Source organism: Catharus ustulatus, chromosome 2 (genome assembly GCF_009819885.2).
Source record: "Catharus ustulatus isolate bCatUst1 chromosome 2, bCatUst1.pri.v2, whole genome shotgun sequence".
NCBI classification, from domain to species: domain Eukaryota; kingdom Metazoa; phylum Chordata; class Aves; order Passeriformes; family Turdidae; genus Catharus; species Catharus ustulatus.
In genome coordinates, this window is record NC_046222.1 from 121,626,915 (window position 1) to 121,645,561 (window position 18,647).

The following is an 18,647-nucleotide window of genomic DNA, read 5'->3' on the forward strand; positions in this document are numbered from 1 at the left end:
ACGCGGGCACCGGGGGCGGGGGTCCCGGAGCGCCCCGGGCGCGGGGCCGCCCCGACGGCGGCGGGGGAGCCCGGGCAGCGGCGGCGGCGGCGGCGGCGGCGGCGGCCGCGCTCGGCGATTGGAGAGAGGAAGAGGCGCCCGGAGCCGGGGGCCAGCGCGATGGGCTGAGCCCGTCCCGACTGAAGTGACTCACCGCAGTCGGCAACGCCGCCGTCCCCTGCCTCTGCCTCATTCCCTCATTCCCTCACTCCTTCACTCCCTCACTCCCTCATTCCCTCACTCCTTCACTCCCGAGCTCCCTCCCGAGCTCCCGCCGCTGGCGGCCGCTGCCTTCCCCCGTCCCGTCCCGTCCCGTCCCGTCCCGCCCCGTCCCCCTCCCCAGGAGCCCGGGCTGACCCCAGCCCCAGCCCGGTAAGTGCTTTCCCTCCGCGGCTGCCATGGGGCGGCCGGCGGAGCGCCGGGGCCGTCGGGGCGGGAGCGGCGGGGAGATGGGGCGAGGGTCCGGCCGGGCGAGTGAATGAGCCGTCGGGCGAGTGAGCCATGGGACAGTGGCCAGCCGTGACCCCAGGGTGCTCAGGGACCGGCCGTGTCCCCCCGGCCGTCGTTGGCCCCGAGGGCTCGGCAGCCGCAGCCGCGCATCCTCTGCGCGAACCCCGCACGAGTTTCGTTAAATTCTGGAGAATTAACGCTGTTTGACTTGGGGCTGGCTTTTCGGGCAGAAATGATATCGCTTTCCCCCTCGCCATCACTTTCCCCCCTCTGGATAGTAGTAGCGGCGTTGGTGCCTTTGTAATTCTTTCAGCGATTCATCATTACCTAATAGCTGTGTGGCTTTTCAAAAGCTGGGCAGGAAAACCTTCAGTGACCTGCGTGGCTGAAGGGAGTCATGGCTGGGTTTGGCACTTTTCAGAGTGAGGGACATGCGGGGCTCTGTTTTGGTGACCAGATGACTTCGCTGAGGAGTTTGGAGTGCACGTAATTGTATTTACAAAAGCTGGAGTTGCAAGTTCTGGCGAACATAAACTTCCATTCATTGCTGGCTTTGCTGAGAGCCCACGGTGCGAGGAAATGGCTCGTTCTTTAATGAAGTTTTTTTATTTGTATTCTAAGCGTCGTTCTGTGAATTAGCTCTGTTTTGAAGTAAGAGTTTGGAAATTACATTCTGCCCCGTTCTGCCCATGTAATTTTGAGTCCATTAGGAAAACCAGGATAGGTCTATGAACTGCACATGGAGAAATGTCACATTCCTTTGGTTTAACCCTTTGAGCACTCCCCTGGTTTCACTGAAACAAGTAAAGCAGGCAAAGAGAGCTGCTCACTGGGGTATGAAATGTAAACTTTCATCAGGATATATATATCAGGTATGTGATTTCAGGCACACCTGAACCGATAGGAAAATTAAGGAAGAGAAATAATTATTTGATAGTTTCCCAATTAGATGTAAATAGCAAAGGCGTGAACAGCCCAAGCCATACCTCGTACGGGACAAATATGTTTTTATGTTAATTGCCCGATCTATTTCTTAAAGGGCATTTATACAAAGACACAGAATAGCAACACCAGTCCTTATTTTCTCTTTCATATGCATATGTGGGCAAACAATGGCAAATTCTTTGAAAAAGTTTGCAAGGAAAAAAAAAACCTACCAGCTCCAAAAAACATTTCAGGGTTTAGAGCTTTGAACAGCATCTGTCCCCACCTCCCACAATTTAGTCCCAAAGTTAAACAAATCATATAGTACTGGATAGAGTTACATGTTTCAGGAATTTTATAAATGATCTGTCAGGGTAAGTCCTAGGTGTGATTAGTTGGACTTCTTGCTCCTGAGGTGTTGCTCCCTTTGGATTGTCATTTCTGCAGCATTTGGTTCTTCGAGATAGGTTCTAATAGATATGTATGTATTATGCATGTTCTCCTTCTGATGGTGGTAGTGCCTGTGGGGTTCTCTCTTTTTCTTTTAAATGAATTTGAATAAGGCACTAAAGAAATGGGGTGTGGGTCCGATGAGGACTCACAATGATGGAAACCTTGAGCTTAAATCCCAGATTGTTCCAGGCTTGGGAGTTTTGTCTCTTATCACAGGGATGCTCGTTTGTTTGTCCTTTTCAGTCTGGAACACCAGTTTGGATCCCACTGTTGTCGGTGTTCAAATGACAATTCCGCCTAAGAGCCTGCCCTGTGAAAGTCTCTTTGCTACCTGCTCTGCTGTGGGAGGTTTATTTTCTGTGCATGCACAGAGCTGTGTAAACAAACAGAAATCCCTGGCAGTCCCGTTGGTTTGAACAACACCCCGTGAACAGAATACCTGGCTCCCGATGAGGCAAATCCCTTCCCACCGCGCTTTCTCCAAACCCCCCGTGCTCTGCTATCCCAGCGTGGGGCTCATGGCACTGCTCTCCCTCTGCACAGTGTTTCATTTTGATGGTTTCTCTGTGATCCCTGAACACAGCAGTTCCTCCTCCCGTGAGGATCAAAAAACACATGAGAAGTTTTTGCGGTGCTGATGGCATCTGGTAGCCCCAAAACATTACACGTTACATTTCCTTTCCTCGCCTGTGCTTTGCTAAATGCTCCAGGAGGTACAAGCAGGTAACAACAAAATAATTTTAAATGGTTGGGTCAGAACAAACCCTTTCCCTTGAACATCCATTGCACTGGGTTTTGTTCCACTATCAGGAAGCTTGCCATTTTCTTTTAAGTGAATAGCTGTTATTTTTATTTTTTTTCAGGAAAAGGCAGCTGTAAGGGCAAAACTGTACTTCTTTGAATCATGTGGAAATCTGTGTCCCGAGCTCGAGGTGGAAGTTGTTGACAGGGGGTAAGGTTGGAAAGGGCCCTTTGGGCCTGATCCATATCAGCTGAGGTCAGTGGGGCAGGCTTAGCCCTGAGTGCCTAAAGCTGCCCGCTGGTTTTCTGTGCAGCTGGGAAGGGATGCCAGGGATTAGTGCATGCTTTGTAGGGCACTTCTCCTATACAGTTGATTTAAAATGCTTTTGTTTTTGGGGAAAAAAAAAAAAAAAAGTTCACACGGGGCAAAGATATTTTCAGCCTGAATTATAATGTTATTTGTCTTGGATTGGAAGAATTACCTTTTGTGTGATAACACCACACTGGTTTTTGTTATACCCACAACTGGCTGCTCTCACAGCCACTGGAATATTTTTTACTTCCCAGGGTAGTTCTGGCCGTGCCCTTTTTGACACACTGGTTTCCCAGGAAAATCAAGCACTTTGTCTTTTTGGCTGAAGGTTTGAGTCCAAAAAATTTGCATCAATTTGTCATGTTGGAAGATATGGGTATCTAATCTTATTTATTTTCTTCACAGTGCAGTTAACTAGTGTAGGTAGAAAACTGGCAGTCTAAAATTACTTTGCTAAATTTAAATGTAAGTAAAAAGCAGGCAATAGGAAAAAATTAAAGGGTATCTCTAAATATGGAGTTGTGGCCATATCTGTTATATTTAAACTGCATTTTAACCTCTTCTATTTATATTTAGTGGTCTGTGTAAAATCTGGAGGGGTTAATTGAATTCAAGAAACAGCAATTTCACAATGAAACCCAAAGGGTTTATTCTGCTGTGGACATGGTACATGTCCTCGTTAATCAGTGATTTATCAAAAGTTAAACGTGTGCAGCGAGGTATTTTTTATGTTGTTTGAGAGCAAAAATGAGATCTAAAATAAGCATGAATGGATTTGTAACACGCCTGCTTTTGTCACCCTGCTGCCTTGGGTGCCACTTTTCCTTGTGTGGAGTGGGAGATTCCACCACAACAGTTATTTTCCTCAACTTACCCCTGTTCAGAAATTCCCCTTTTTCATTTACAAAGCTGCCCTGGTAAGTGGATTGTCCTTGCACGCTGCTTGCATCAGCTGCAATCCCTCCTTGGCACAGCTTCATTCCAACAAGAAAAAAACCATTATTCCAGGAACAAAATACATAGTTATTTCTGTTTGATAATGCATCACATAAATATTAATCGTCTGCCCAAAGAAAAAAACAATAAGCACATGTTTTCATTTTAGCTGGAGATACAACCAGCTTTTATAGGGGATGGTTGAAAGCCCAGGGCCTCGAGCTGTAGCCACACAACTCTGGCTGACCACAGTGGATTGGGGAGTGGTTGCTGTGCACAGGTGAGGGTTTGGTTTTGCTTTGAGGCTTTCTGTGTTGATGCATTTTAATATTTAATACATGATACAACACCCAGGTGTTTATTAAAGAGTCTTGGCAGCAGCTTTCAGAAGGACGCTGTGCTCCTGCCTGGGCACTCGGCAGCATTGGTGGGATACTCCAGAGCTGCTGCCTCTTCCAGGTGCTGCTCCTGCCAACAAATACCACCTTCAGTTGTGTTTCAGGCCTCCTGAATTTAGCTGGGAACCCCACACAGCCTAATTAGCTGGGAACCCCACACAGCCTAATTAGCTGACTGGGGAGAGCAAGGCTGGCTCGTAGGTGATGATGCGCGCGGCGGCCCCCGTGCGAGGCCAGCCCGGCAAATCCCACCTCAAATGTGGTTTCAATCAGCTCTGCTCAGACACCCAACTTCTGAGCTTCCTCCAGGAGGTCCCTAATGAAGCAGCCTTGTTTTCTTTTCACCTCACAAAGGCACGGCAGCAGCAGGAAAGCCCTGATTGAGCTCGCAGCGGCCGCGGCGGGAGGGAGATTTGGGGTGCTGGGCTGGACGGGGCAGTGCCAAGGCGCTGGAGCTGCAGGGCTGGGAATTGGGATTGGGAATTGGGATTGGGGATTGGGGATTGGATTGGGGATGCTGTCTGTCTGCCCTAAGGACAGCAGAGCAGGTCACAGTCTTCCCTGGCTGGGACACAGGCAATGTGCAGGTGTGAGTGGCTCAGGGAAAGTTTCTCTCCTGTCATCCCAAATGCATTGCCTGCTGAATTAGCATCTTTTCCTCCTGCTTTTTGCTGTCTGCTACAAGTGGTCGGTAAGGGTTTGTTTCCTTTTTTATTTCCCCTATTATTATGCTGTTAAAACATGCATTGATTTATCAGCTGTTCAGGTAGTTTCATTTGTCTGCTTCTGGGAGTGTTGGCTTACAAAACTTGACTTACAAAAAAAATGTTTTGTGAAATCTGATTGATTTCTTCTAATTTTTAAGGCATTCAGGCTTCCCACTTCCTTAATTTTTGCATTCAGTTGATTACTTATTTTTAGCTTCTCAAGAAAGGATATGCATGATATTTTTGACCTGATTTGACTGAAAAAAACATCTTTCAGCAGATCATTTACATTTTAATACCTAATAGTTGTAATGCATACAGTGTCTGATTTTAATGCAATTAAATGTACATGCAAAAATCAGAGATGTAGCAAATTACAAGATGTATCTCTTTCTGTAAATTAAACAAGAAAAAAATGGCAATCAAACAATTTTATGGTTTGTATTTTTCTGTGTAAGTCGAAAAGGGTTTTATACAGAAGGAAGTCTTGCAGTTATGCAGAAGGAAAGGCTTCTTAGCAAAATTCCGTTTTCTAAGGAGGCTTTGTCAGTTCTGAATAAACCCTGCAATAAATTTAAACCTGGTGGTTTAAAATTCTGTTTATAAAACGGACTGCTCTCTATAGAGTTCACAAATTATACACAAAGGATTAACTACTAAAGTAACATAAAGATGTTGCATTGCCACATGCACTGAGACTAAGCTGAAAAATCTGCTTGGGAAAGCAGCTGATCTGCAGGACTTGCAAAGCAGACATGGGAAAAGTTCTCCATCATTTCTCTAAAGAACTGCTGTTGCTGTTCCATTGATTGTTCTGGTTGTAGTTGGCTCTTCAAAGACTTATAGAAGGTTTGTTTTGTTTTTTTTTACACAGGCTTGTGTAAAAATTTGCATTAAAAACAGGTTTGGAAAAGGAAAAAATAAAGGTTTTATTACCATATTAAGATAAGATAAAGGATTTAATATCAAATCAAGACCTAACTTAGTCTTGTGCCTTTTCTTAAATTTCATTACATTTGCCCAGAATGTGAAGCTGGGAATTTGGGCTGGTGCTTTTCATTCCTTTGCTGCATTTATAAGTCCTCTGGTATTTTTATGTATTTATGGCAAACAGTCTGTAGCAGTCTCTGTATCTCTTGCAACCAAGGCAAGCCAAGTCATCTGTCACCAATATGTGTGTCAACATCCTGCCACCACCGAGGGCACCTTCTTTTGTAGGCACCTCCAAGGCTTCATTTCAGCAGAGCAATTCATCACCCTCCTGAAATGAAGAGCTTGAAGAAACCTGAACCTGGCCTCTTCCTTGTTCCTTGCAGAGAAGTCAGTTCTAAGTGATGAGACTGGAAGTGGCTTTAGGAGGGTGGGATTCACCTCACCTCGCTGTAGCCATCCAAAAACCAAGGATCTGGCTGACAGCAGTTGTGTAAATTCCAGCCTGGCCAGGGGACAGGTTAATCTTGTCAGCCTGAGACAGTGATGCTCGTTTGGGAAGGCACTGAAGATGCACAAGATGGTCCAGCAGCTTGGGTAGGAATTGGGGTTGCAGGACTGGGTATTTTGGCTTTTACTCCATGGCTGGCATGGAGTGCCCTGAATTCTGCATCCAGAGACAAACCCAGGCCTTCCAGCAGCTGATTTTAGGGAAACTGAAGGAAAAAGTGGAAGTAAAACACAGCAGAGACCAGATGAATAATACAGTCTGAGTAGAAATAATTACCATTGCTTATTTATAATTTTAAAGTTTAATTTTACGTAAACATAACAGTTTAATTTTTACTGTCGAGCTTCCTTTTTGTTTAGAAACAAGAACATTAGAAATAGCAACAGAAAACCCTTTTATGCTTTCTGCACTGCTCTCTTCTTTAAAAAATTGAGTAAGAAAACATTAACCATCACTTCTTTCAGCTTCAGAGTAAGATAAGAATGGATTAACGCTGCTACCTTTCTCTTAGGAGTCTGTTCTGCTCATGGAGGAAAAAGTAACAACCATTTAAAGTGATTTAAAGTACAGATGACAGCCTTGGGTCCATACTTTGCTTAAATCTCTCGAAGCACAACTATGGGAGGCTCATTTTGGACAGGCCATGAGCCTTTTACTTGTCAGGGGCAGTTTTTAGGTGACAGTGGTCCCTGCAAGGAGCACAGCTGAGCTGCAGAGCATGGAGCAGTGATGGGGGGAAGGAGGGGCGAGCGCTGTGTTTGTTATTTGTGATTTCCATGATGGTTTACAGGAGACAGAGCTGTAACCAAATGTGAGCCCAGGGAGCTCAGCCTGTGGTCTGTCTGCAGAGCAGGAATGTGGGATGGGGGTGTCAGGATCAGGTTGTTGAAGGATGCAGGAGCCAAGGTGAAGGGAGTTTGGGCTGCCCTGCACTCCTGTCACTGGGCTAACACCTCCCTGTGTGCTGTGGTGTTTGTGGCACTGCCCCCTCAGCCACCCACAGCCCTCCCTTCTGCCCCCTGGGCTCATCCTGACAGGTTTTGGTCCAAGACAGGATTTATGAAACTCCCTCTTTGCTGTGTTGGTTCTAGAGAGGAGTAAGAAGTACTAAAAATCTATTTTGGTCACTAAAGTAAGCAGACATGACTCAGAATACTCACTGGGAACAGATCTGCTGGATGAAAAGGTGCCATTTTTATATAGTCACTTTTCTGACCGTGCCCTTTAAACTCTTACAAAAATAGAATCCTTTCTCTGGCACTTCTCTTGGAAGGCAGGAGCGGGAGTGAGAGCGCGGACGTTTGCTGTGCTCCAGCCCCTGCTTCGGACCAGACAAACTGTGCACGTTTTGTAAGGCGACTGTAACATGTGTTTAACACCGGGAAGAGCAGAAAGAAGGCATTTGAAATTTCGTGGGGAGGGGATTTGGGCTTGGCTGGTTCCTCTGTTTGCGGTGGAGAAGCGTGATCCTGCCTGTTATGGTTGGATGAATTCTGGCCAGCGCTCTGCGCCGGTTTCTGGCATCCTGCAGGAGCAGGTTCGGATCAGTGGGCTCGTCTGGAGCGTGGAATGGCTCCTTTTGACCACTGCCTCTGGTTCCTCTTGGATGGAGTGGCTAAAAACGAGTCTGAAACCACACTGACGTAATCCGTGTTTATGGACCTGCGAGGGAACAAATCATTGCTGGCAACTCCAGCCCCAGTCTGGTTGTCCCTCGCATGGGGGGCGAGTTCTTCCTGCACTGGTGAGCCCAGGGCCCCTCCAGCTCCTGGGGAGGCTGATGGAGCCAGGTCCAGCCAGATCCCCATCCCTGTCAGCTCTCATCTGCGTTCCATGGAAAGGATTAGCAAAGCAAATCATTTCGCAAAAAGTCACTCCCGCCTAAGTAGGTGATACTGAATTTTTGAACTCTTCTCGTCTCTTTCTCGTTTTTAATGGTTTGGTAGGAAGCTGGAGCCTGGCTGGTGCATGGAAACTCAAAACCAGTGGTGTAAGCACGCCACATGTGCTCCTGGGTGTTTGACAGTCCTGTTGTTCTCCTTTGGAGCACTGCTCCCTTGAAAAGAAAAATAACAAGCCTGTTTTAACGTATTTACCACTTTGATTTGGTTTTACATGGAAAAAGAACACCAAGCCATAAATTCCTCTTCCTCCTCTGTTCCAGAATAACCCGTGAGTTTGAAAACTCTGAATTTCTGTTCAGTGGATGAAATCTTGTCTGGCTGAAGTGACTGAAGCTTCTCTGATGGCTTTCAAGGGGGCAAAGCTCTTCAGCTGAAGTGTTTCTTCCTCATGATTCTGCTGGGGCTGGAAAGCCCTGCAAATGTTCTCACTGCTGATTTCCTAAAGCCTTAATTCCCCCCCAGTTACTACAGCATTTAAAGGCACCGTCTTTTTCGCACAGGAAGCAGCCACTGCTTTTTCTCTTGATAAAATTTCCCTTGTATGAGCTCAGAGAATTTCCACTTTCTCTGTGTGGGCTCATCTTTCATAGAGGAGGAGACATGGGTCATACGCCTGCAGATCTCACAACTCCCTCCTGCTCCATCTCTGGCCTCCTCCCATCCCTTGGCAGGCAGGAGTCAGTGAAGATTTGCTCTCAAGGTCTCCTGTTTTAATTCCTCTCTGGACCCAGTAGCTTCCTCTTGCTGGGGAATCCTATATTTTCTGGTTTAAATTTGAAAGGTGTTTTGGATATGATGACATTTACAACCAAAGCACATCACCTCTAATATTGTCTCCTTCTCTTGAAGCAAGTTAGGTAATCTCAATAGGCAGAAAATGAGAGGAAAAGCCTAGCAGGCTGGTGGGACACAGAGCATTGTCACTAACCCATCACTGAATGGCCCTGGGGATGCTCCTCCCTTCTCAGCCCCTCTTGTGTTGTCTGAAGGGAAACTTTCTACTCCACTGTCTGAGTAGAGCTGGCTTAAAAGTTTTCTGTGCTTCAGAAACACAGGATCATTAAGGTTGGATACCTCCAAAATCATCAAGTCCAAACTGACTGATGCCCACCTTGTCACCCTGAGTGCCACCTCCAGGTGCCACCTGCAGGGATGGGCACTGCAAACCTCCCTGGGCACTTCCAATCCCTGAGCTCCCTTTCCATGGGGAAATTCCTGCTGCTGTCCCCCCTGAGCCTGCCCTGGCCCAGCCTGAGGCCGTTCCCTCTCCTCCTGTCCCTGTTCCTGCCCCTCCTGGCAGGGACTTGTGCAGAGCCACAAGGTCCCCCCTGAGCCTCCTTTTCTCCAGGCTGAGCCCCTTCCCAGCTCCCTCAGCCCCTCCTGGGGCTCCAGCCCCTTCCCCAGCTCCGTTCCCTGCCCTGGACACGCTCCAGCCCCTCCAGGGCTCTCCTGCAGGAGCCAGGACTGGACACAGCCCTGGAGGGGCCTCTCAGAGCCAGCACAGAGGGACAATCCCTGCCCTGCTCCTGCTGGACACACAATTCCTCACCCAGGGACTGAGGGAATGAATGAGGCACTTGGCTTCTAGGTGAACTAAATGTTACTATTGTAGTGCTATAATTACAAGGGTTTTAAATTAGGTATTGACAGCAGTTGAGAGCTGGTTCTCCACTGTGCTGCTGGCAGGCACTGAGATGTGTACCAGCTCCTACGGGGAGCAGGCTGTGAGAATAACTCATTAAACAGTTACTCACTGCACGGTGCTCTTACTCCACATATGGTGTGAGGGCTGCTGGGGGTCTGGAAGACATTAAGGCACGGTCTGAGAAAGGGCTGCACAGGAAAGGCAACAAATAACCCCAGAGAGCCAGATCCCATCCCCACACCGCTGCCAGGTACGTGCCCGTGTCACCCTGAGCCAGGAGCTGTGCTGGGCTCCAATTCCCTCACCCTCCTGGGATGAGCCCACAGAGGTGAACTGTGAGTAATTGCATGTGAGGGGAGCCTTTTTGAGGTCACATCCTCATAGAGCAAGTCCTGTACTCTTCAGGAGGATGAATATTTGCCTCTTTGTCCATGTGCTGGTGCTGCATGGGATGGGCTGAGGGATGCTGTTTCCACATCCGTGTTTCCAGCGGTAATGAATGCTACGGGGAAGCGGACGGCGGTGAGCCCATTTCCTTCACAGTGGGAGGAAAGTAGTAATTCAGGAGACCATTAAACATTAGAAATACCTCTGCTAGGTCCCTACAAAGACACACTCCATTTAGATTAAAGTCCCGTAGGGCCAATTACCTGGGAAGAACATAAGAACTTGAACAAAAGCTGAGTTAGGTATGCTGCCCACCAATGGCTTGGAGCAAGAATGGATGCAGTGAGGAAACACTCGTGTGTGTTATGAAAGTGAGAACACTGAGAGTAGGTCTGTGTAATAACCCACTTTTACTGTTCCCCCAGGATCAGTGTGCACAGGAAATATCTGTGGCATGCTTGCTTTTCCTGGAGATGACAGCAACCCTTTGGCAACCGCTTTGTTCGATACTTTTCAAAACGTTGGGCTGTTGTTTTATGAATGTGCTCTGATTTTTTGGCTGCCAGAGCCTTTGTGCTTGGCTTTCTACCTTTCCTAAAGTTGCCCATTCCCATTCCAACCCTGGATATTTCTCCATGAGTGCCCTTGTGATGATGCCTCTGTTTTTCTCCATGTTGCTGTTGGGTTGGGGCTTGAAAAAAAAAAGGGAAGCCAACGAAAGTCCTTGTGTGAAAATAACCTCTATGGCCTGTGCTTGTCTGTGTGGGTGGCTCTGGACTCCTGGAGATGGAGGATTCAGGCAAACGAATTTGAAACACTTTGTCAGTGTTTGCTAAGAGTATTTTGCACAAGATTACAAGGCAGAGTTTGATGCCAACACTGGGGTTAAAACTTGCCTTTGCTTCGGTTGCTAGACCCTGATTTTATGTGAACATTTAGCTATTTACAGTTAGACCTGAGCACCACAGTGCACTGATCCTTCAGGCAAGGGATTTTGAAAATGAGTCAGTTTTAAGACACTGGAGCAACATGTTCCTTGAAGTGTTTACTGATGCAAATTGCTGCCTGGTCTTGAAATGGCCTCCTCCCTTTAACATCATAAAAGAACTTTCTTAAGAGAAGACACAATAAACAGTCTGAGGTCTAATAAGTGAACAAGCAAGGCTGAATGGTTTTAAAATACTGCTTGCTTAAATAAGAGTCATTAACATTGTAACTGATAATGAGAAAAATGCTCATGCCATTAGTGGTTTACCACTTTGGTTCTGAGAGGATAAAAACAGCTTCGTAAAAGAGACCGCAGACTGTCCATTTTCAGCCTCAGTGCAGGGCAAATGCTTCAGGAAAAATACAAACCCCGTAATTTAAATAATCATTTAGTGTTTGTGTTTGGGAAGCATTCTGAAAATGCCTTTTGAACGCAGGAGTGTGTGGTGATGTGTGAGCCCCAGCAGTGGTGTCCTTGCCTTGGTGCCACGGGGGGACATTGGCTCATCCACCTGCTGGGAGCAGTGCAGGAGCATCCTCAGATTTCCTTTGGGATCCCCATCTGCATGGGGAAAGCTGAATTTGCATTTTCCAGGTAGTGGCCCAGGGTTCAGTGTGGAATCCTGGTCACTGAGAATTTTATACTTTCTGTGCTGGCAGGCACTGACCCCCAGGAGAACTCTGCATTGGAGCTGAGGCTGTGGAGAAGCTTCCAGAATGGAATGATAGAGCTGGGATTGAGGGTGTGCGGTTTGAATAGAAGTGTGTAATATCACCTGGTGTAAAATTTAGAGTTTAAGGGTTTAGAATACAGTAATATATAGAAAGCAAGATGGAGGTTTTAGGGTGGAGTCCTCCTTCTTCACCTTCTTCTTCATGGGTTTGGGTGATTTTGTTTAATTGGATAGAAAAGTCCTCATTGTAGGTCACAGATGTTTGGTTATTGGGTTAAAAGTAAAATTAATTTAGGTGGCATTTCTTAATTGGACAATTTACCTTTAAAAGGCCTTGTAGAGAGAGAGAGCTCCATTTTTAGTTTGTTAGCTTGAAGTGCTGTAGAAGTCATGGTAATATAGATAAGAATTAATAAACATCTGAATCCAAACAAGAAATATCATCTTGCCCATTTAATCCTGACCCTGGCAAAAGGAAGATAAGACTTGACAGCTCAGCAGGTACTTCAGGCCATGCTGGGATCCTTCCTGCAGTGGCCTTGCTGTTTCCTGCTGCAGAGCAGGGAAGTTTTTTTGGCAAATGGTGAAAAATTTCAGTACCAGCTTGTCTTGCTGCTGGAAGGAATAAAAGGTGCTGGGTGTGGGAGGCACTCAGTGTTCAGGGCACTGCTGGGATTTGGTGGCTGAGGAGCCCTGGAAACAGCAGTGGTGTGACCTTGTTGAATTTGACCCATCTGGGATAGGTGAGCTCTTCTTCAAAGATGGTTCCTTCTTCTTCTTGTGTTGACCTCAGCCAGGGCTTTGACAATCACAGAATGAATGAGTTGAGTTGGAAGGGACCTTAAAGATCATCTTGTTCCAATCCCCAGGAAACCTGGAGTTTGGTCTGAGCAAGAAAGTCCCAAGGAGGGCAGGAGGAGGTTGAAATGTGCCCTCAGACGGTGTCTGGTTGTAAATCTGGGTTTTTCTGATGCCTCCTGCAGCCCTGCTGCATGGACCACAGGCTTTGCTCTTACGTAAAGATGGAAAGTTCCCCCAGCTCCCCCCATGAAAATGACTGCTGTGCCTTATTCAAAACGAGAACTCAATCAAGGCAGGAACACAGCTGGGCCAATGACAAGAGAAACAGAGCCCTGCCAGGGTGAATTTTTATGGAAATGCTCTCTGAATAGTATTTCCATGAAAAGGCAACTTACTTGCAGATGGAGGCTGCATTGCATGAAGGAGAGAGTGTGTTGTACCACACCCTGAATCTGTCAAGGTCTATAAACTTTTCACATATTTTAAGTTCAGGCAACAGAGAGGCAATATTTAAGACACAAAGGTTTTCTTCTTTATGTCAATGTAATTATGTTATCCCCAAAGGAAGAAAATGTAAGCCAGGGGAAAATAAAAGGGGAAGTTTGTAGAAGAAACATTTCAAATATAAAGTAAAGGTCAAATATAATTTGAACTAGAAAGTAAATTGATCTATCAGAAAGGACACTTTTCATGATCATGGAAAGATCCTAATTTGACATTTCAACAGCATCCTAGAGATAGCAGTGATAGGTCTTTGTCAGGAGGTGTGCTCCTCATTTTAGTGGAGGAACATGAGTGCCTTAAAAACTGCAAAAACTGTTGTCACGTCACAGAAAAAAAAGATGAGAGAAGCTGCATAAAAAGCAAGAAATAAAAGATGGTTGATATTCAAAAAGTGAGAGAGGGGAAAAAACCTGAGCCCAGTCTTGAAACTGCCACACTTGGATTTACTCAAAGAGCTTTTTTTGGAGTTGTTGCAGCCTTCTCAGTGGGTTTCTAAACTGCTTGATTTCACTGTAGACTTAGTGGCTGTCAGCAGAGCTTCTCCAAAAGGTGATTTTTGAAATTAGTTAATTTTCCACTGTTTCTGGGACTTTTTCATGTCATACCAATCAAGTTTGAAATGTGCTGAGAGAGAAGTTCCTGAGACAGCCTTGAGATTTTTTTTCAGCCTTTTCCTGCGTGTTGCTTTCTGAAATAAATGGGAATGCATTTTTTAATTTATGATAGCTTATGACTTGGTGTCAGGGCTGTTGTAAGAATAATAATCAAGGATTTTTATGCTGACTCGATTGTTTACATTTCCTTTTGGCACTGCCAGTGGTAAGCCAGAGGTAATAACACTAAACATACTCCTCTGTCATCCTCTCAAAACTTGTCACCACAGAACAGAAGATGACTGTGCATGTGTTTAAAAGCTGAAGGCATTTGTCAGATGCCATAATGGCTTCATAAAGGTCTGCAGTGGAGATCCCATTACAAGGAAAACTTTGGGGTGGGTTGGCTCTGGGAGTTGAGAGTGGAGATGAGCGACAGGCATTCTCAAACTGCTGGATTTGAGAGATGGGGAAAAACAAACAGAGAAGGAATCTCAGCAGGGGACTGAGAGTTTGTGAGTGGATTTGGTGGTGGCACTGGCTCTGTAAGGGGTTGGTGGGGCTGTTGCTCCCTCATTCTGATGTCAATCTGTTCTCTGCATCCCAGTCAGATGTGGATTTGGGGATCCACAGTTTTTGAGGAATTTTCAGTGAAATGCCCGGGCATCACCTGCCAGCAGCAGCTCACCCCCTTCACTGTGTGACAGGGGGACACGTCCTTGCTCTTCTCTCTGAGCCCCCCAAGCCCTTCTAATAAATGCAATAAGCCAGGCAGAGGCATCAGTAGCAAGTGCTGACACGGGTGGAACACCCCTGGGGATGGAGCAGGGATCCTGTTACCCCTGGTCAGCCCTGCAGCCAGCAGAGAAGGGATGTTAACCCTTTCCCAGCTCTCCTGGTGAGCAGAGAAAGGCAGCAAAGGGCTTCTGACATCCCTGGGGTTTGGCTGTAAGAGCTCAGTGTCAGCACAGAGGGGACACAGGGAAGCCCAGGTGGCTCAGCAGGTCTTGGGGCTGGCCCAGGGTGGTGAGGACAGGGCTGGGATCAGTCTGCCACAGGCACTGAAGTGTTGGGGCTGTGCTCTCATGCCCTCACAGCCTTGATTTCCAGCCTGCTCTTTATCACCTCTCATGTCCTTAAAGGCACATCTCGCTACGAGAAGCAACTCAGTTCTCCTAAAAAGAAAGAAAATCAGTTTGCATCAATGCACAGCTCCCTTCTGTCTCTGCTGAAGCCCCACACACCCCCAGACGTTGTCATGCACACTTACTCTGCAGGAGAAAAGGGATATTACATCTCCAGGTTATTTCCCCACTACTTTTATTGTTCAGCCCACTACAGGAAGGGCTCAGGGAGTATATCCAGAAAGATGTTTTTGTTCCCCCACCATGGGTTTCAGTCCCAAGACTGCCAATTAAATTATCCCATAAATCCTCCATTATAGGTAGTAAAACCTAATTTTAGATTTCCTGCCCGCTCTAGTGTCCTGCCTGATTGCTACCAGTTGGAGAGAGGCTCAACCTGTTCAGCAGACAATTGCAGTGAATTGGCTGTTTCTTTCTGTGCCACATGTGGAGAACTTTTTAATATCTGGCATTTGGTCATAATTCTCCCTGGTTGTTTTCTACCTTTTAGTAGCTCGAATGTTGGAGGTTTTTTTTTGTTGGGTTGGTTTTTTTGGGTTGAAAAATGGACATCTGCAGTTCATTCTTTTGTCAAAATGTTTGTGAGAGGAAAGCTTGCTATGCTGTGGATAAGGAACAATGTTATTCTGACTTCACCACTGAAACATTAATAGTTTAAAATCAGTTTTTATATAATTCTCTTTAAAAGCACTGCATTAATAGAGCTAACACACTTCTAAGCTGAAAATGTCTCACATTATCTGAATATTTTTTCATTCTTGTTCAAATACAAATATATTATTGAGCTGTGGTGCTGATTTTCTTGAGGACAACTTCTGCTAATCATATTGTTATGAAAGAGCATTTATTTTAAATACAGTCTTACTAAAAAATTCCTGGTTTACTCTGAGTATAAATGATATAAATACCTCTTTGCTTGGTATTTTTCTTCCTAAGATTTACTGAGGGCAACTAATAGATAAATTTGTCACAAAAAGTGGATTTATCTTGTGAATAAGGTGTAGGTGCCTTGGTCTTTGGGCAGAGAGATATTTGTGTTTGAATATCCCTTTGGCACTGAGATTGAAATAGATTCAAGAATCTGTGGAAAACTGGAGCCTAAAACACTATGAGAAACTTTTTTTGTTTTTTTTTTTTTTGTTTGGTTTGGTTTTCTGTTTGTTTGTTTTTTATTATTTTGTTTTTGGTTTTTTTGCTTGTTCTTTGTTTTGTTTTGTTTTGTTTTTTTCTTTGCTAGACTTGTTGTTGTTAACTTGGCAAAGTTCCTGGCCAAATCACAGATTTGGATACTGTGCAGGCACCTGTGGATATCTGGTAGCTCCACAAAGCACTGCCTGTATTTCCTGCTTGGAGAAATTGGTGATGTTTTAACAACTCTGTGTCAAAGCAGGAAGATGTGTGACAGTCAGGAAGGGACTTGGCCATCTCCAGATGGTGACAGGAAGATTAATTCAAGATACTGGGTGTGTATAATCTTAGAGTTATTTGCAAAAGGGAAAAGAACTGCTAGGAGATGATCACATAGAGGGAGCAAATGCTGCTTCTCATGGAATCATGGAATGGGTTGGGTTGAAAGGGACCTTAAAAATCATCCAGTGTCACCCCTGCCATGGCAGGGACACCTCCCACTGTCCCAGGCTGCTCCAGTCCCAATGTCCATCCTGGAACTGAACATTCCAGGGATCCAGGGGCAGCCACAGCTGCTCTGGCAATTCCATCCCAGCCCCTGCCTGCCCTGCCAGAGAACATTTTTTTTCCTAATATCCCACCTAACCCTACTCTCTGTCAGTTTAAAACCATTAATATAATCTCACACTAAAGTAACACAGAAGTTGGACCAGGGATTCAGCTGAGATCCAGCTTTATTGATCTGTCAGCCTTAGAATCATATGATAATTAAGGTTGGATAAGCCCTCCTAGATCAAATCCAACCCCTAAACCAAGTGCCACATCCACTGAACACTCCAGAGATGATTGTTCCACCATCCTGTTCCCATGCCTGACCACCTTTTTTACTTCCTAATATCCAATCTAAATATTTGCTGGCCCAACTTGAGGCCTTTTCCTCTTGTCCTGATGAAATCCTTGCCTTGCCCAGGTAAATTTGAGCTGAACCTGCTGGTGACAGCCCCAGCACACAGTGGTGATGCTCAGAGGGTGGCAGGAACTTGTCACTTAGGGAATGTCTGTTCTTGCTGATGGGCAGGAATGTGGGCACAGAAAGGGTTTTCTTCAGATGGGAAAAATCCATGATTTTAGTGATCCCAACCCATATTTTGTGAGCTGCAAAAATCAACCCCTTTCAGCAGTGCTGTCCTGTGTGAGTTCTCTGATGTGCTGCTTTTCAGCTTTTCCTCAGTAGGACACTTCCTTTTTAGTTTTTCCTTAGTAGGACACTTCCTTTTTAGCTTTTCCTCAGTAGGGTTTTTCCTTTTTAGCTTTTCCTCAGTAGGGTTTTTCCTTTTTAGCTTTTCCTCAGTAGGACTTTTCCTTTCAGCTTTTCCTCAGTAGGTCACCAGCTCTTATTTCCTTGCTTCACCCAGCAGTTTGCTCCCCTCAATCCTGATGGAATGTAATATTTTCAAGTCTATTAAACCCTGTTAAATTTGTGTGCTGGTTTTGTATTGAAGTCACCTAGGAGGAAGATCTACTTTTACTCCTAACCCTATCCCACAACAGAAATTAAGTCTGTTGGAACTTGCAAACTAAACTAAACCGAGACATTTGGGCAAAACCAGGCAATCATTCCCAAACTGATGGAAGAAAAGGTGAAGAAGCACTCCTTTGTGCACCCAGTGTGGTGTCTCAACTCTCATTTATTGTAGAATGAAGATAAAAATGGAACCCTTGTGGTGTCCTTGCTAAAGGGATCTTCTCCACCTCTCTTTGTTTACTGTACTGTGTCTCAGTGTGGGGAAATTATCATTTCTTGAGTGGTGCCTGAAGCACTGTGTAAAAAATAAAACATACACAAAACTAACAGAGAATGGAAGGAAGGAATTCAGGCCTCGCAGTCACAGCACTGTGCCTGTAATAGTTGGTGAAGTGTTATATGTGTGTTTTCAGTTCTATTATTTGTCCACTTTAGGAACCTGGAAATGTGAGGAATGATCACATCAGTGCTCAGGATGGAGAACAGGCAGAAAGCAGGAAATAATCTATGTTTTCTGTACAAGTTAAGTGCAAGAGTGACAGGCAGGGCCTTTTGGGGTACATGCTGCTGAGTTACTTGATGTAGTTGACCCTAGGAATCAGCAGAATTGTGCTGAATAATCAAAATTTCAGATTCCCCAAAGACAGTGCCCATGAAAGAAGCCTTGAAATGTAATCCTGGGGACTTTAATGCATGTTCCTTGTACTCTAAATTTCTGATTTAGACACAGCAAGAACTGTAGCATCATAGAATGGTTTGAGTTGGAAGGGACATCAAAGATTATCACATTCACCCCCCTGCCATGGGCAGGGACACTTTGCACTGTCCCAGGGACACCTTGCACTGTCCCAATGTCCAGCCTGGCCTTGGACACTGCCAGGGATCCAGGGACAGCCACAGCTGCTCTGGGCAAACTGTGCTCTCCTGACATGACAGCAGGAAGGTGAGCTTT

At 45.6% G+C, this 18,647-nt stretch overlaps 1 protein-coding gene across 2 annotated transcripts in view; it reads left to right on the top strand.

Moving 5' to 3' along the window:
• Nucleotides 1-2,784: 2,784 nt before the first annotated feature.
• The window catches only part of ERG (ETS transcription factor ERG), a 135,196-nt gene continuing 119,333 nt past the window's right edge, over nt 2,785-18,647 (top strand). Inside the window, exon 1 of one of the 2 annotated variants that reach the window (XM_033053527.1) lies at nt 2,785-2,818. The gene's annotated coding sequence lies outside the window, so the exon portion shown is untranslated. The remainder of the gene's footprint in view (nt 2,819-18,647) is intronic. The other variant, XM_033053525.1, reaches the window with a different exon arrangement.